This window comes from Gopherus flavomarginatus, assembly GCF_025201925.1.
Source record: "Gopherus flavomarginatus isolate rGopFla2 chromosome 13 unlocalized genomic scaffold, rGopFla2.mat.asm SUPER_13_unloc_4, whole genome shotgun sequence".
In the NCBI taxonomy this organism is placed as follows: domain Eukaryota; kingdom Metazoa; phylum Chordata; order Testudines; family Testudinidae; genus Gopherus; species Gopherus flavomarginatus.
Window position 1 is genome coordinate 130,843 of NW_026114612.1, and position 1,660 is coordinate 132,502.

Here is a 1,660-nt window from a genome sequence, read left to right on the forward strand (position 1 = left end):
TTGGCCAACCTTAGAATTTCAAATGATGATTTGTAAGCAAGGTGTGAATGAGCTCTCCCCTGACAGCTACTGATGACCAGGGTTGGGAGGAGGCTTTGGGACCAGACTGTATTTACATGATCTCACCTACTCTGCCGAGGTATCCAGTGGACAGAGCTTGGCTGCCTCTGCTCTAGGTGCCCGGCGGAGGGAAGGTGTGTGGGGCTCGGGCCTGGGACTCTTCCTCCCTCCTGTCAAGACCTGACTATTAATTGCTATCCTGGCACTCCTTTCTTCAGGTGCCATGTGGGCCAGAGGAAAAGTGTGGTAGGAAGCACAAGGGCCAAGCTTGCGAACATCAGGTGCAGCAGCAAGAATCCCAACTATCAGGGTAGTAAGTTCTAGAGCCCTAACCCATTGTAGACATCCCAGCCAAAGACCTGGCTCTAGGAGGTGTGAGTCACCCAGCAGGAGGGGAAAGATTCACTCTTACACAGCTGGAGACAGGGAAGTTGAGCTCTGGGGCTTTACCACAAGCATGGGGGGCAAGTTTGTAGAAATTTTCGTGGTGCCCAGAACCAGCCCCAAAACTCCACCCCCACCTGCCTAAGGCTCTGGGAGCGGGTTTGGGGGGGAGGGCTGGGGTGCAGATCCTGGGCTGGGGATTAGGGTGCAGGAGGGGTGCAGGGTGCAGGCTCCGGCAGGGGTGAGAGATGCAGGCTCTGGGAGGGAGCTTGGGGGTGGGAAGTAGTAGGGGGTGCACCCTCTAGGAGGGAGTGCAGGGCTGAGTGCCTGACGATGAGGGATTCATGATGCAGGAGGAGGATCAGGGCTGGGGCTGAGGATTGGGGGGCGGGGGGGCTGTGGCTGGGAGATGGGGGGTTCAGGGCAGCCTGTCTTGCCATTAGTTGTGGGTGGGCACTAGGACCCTGGTGGAAGCAGATAGCAGTTCTGCCCAGAATCCCTCTACTCCAGCAGCAGGAGCAGACAGAGGACAGGCACACACTTCTTTTTGTCAGGCAGGGACACAGCGCAGCAGGGGGGGACATGCAGGGGCCAGGGGAAGAGACCCAGTTCCAAATATTGCTGGAGCAGGGCCTCCAGCCCTGAATATTCCTGGAGCCTGAGAACCGCAAATGTATATAACCTGCTGCCTATGACCACAAGCCAACACAAGATCCCACTGAGATTTGAACTCAGATTACAGGATTCAGAGTCCTGAGTGCTGCCCATTACACCATGGGACCAGCTTGTGCTGCCTTCTCTGCACATCGGTGACCCTCATGGGGCTGGCTTGTGTAAGGGGGCTCTTGGCCCTTTACTAAAACTTAGTGTGTGTGTGTGTGTGTGGGGGGGAGGTTGGTTGGCTAGTTCCCAGCACCAATAGAAGGGGGAAGGATCAATGGGAAATCAGAACCCTGAGACTGACAGTCCCCAGGGACAATGGGGAGAGGCCAAAGCTCCAAGTTAGCTGCACTGACAGGCCATGCAGTGTAATGAGAGAGTGACCAGGCCAGGGGGTCCCATCCTCCATGTGAGCTGGAACTGCCTGGGCAAGAGTGAGGCAGAGCTAAGGAGAGAGCAGGAGCCCGAGAAGAGCCGGGGAGCAGAGCTGTGCAGGTGTAGTGCCAGAAACTGCTGCATGTAGGAATTTGCAACCTGTAGCAGTTACTGATACCTA

The 1,660-nt window shown here is 56.4% G+C and overlaps 1 non-coding gene across 1 annotated transcript; it reads right to left on the reverse strand.

The window, feature by feature from the left end:
• Positions 1-1,154: 1,154 nt before the first annotated feature.
• TRNAQ-CUG (transfer RNA glutamine (anticodon CUG)) lies at positions 1,155-1,226 on the reverse strand. Its single transcript has one exon. It is a non-coding gene; the product is annotated as a tRNA-Gln (tRNA).
• Positions 1,227-1,660: the final 434 nt, after the last annotated feature.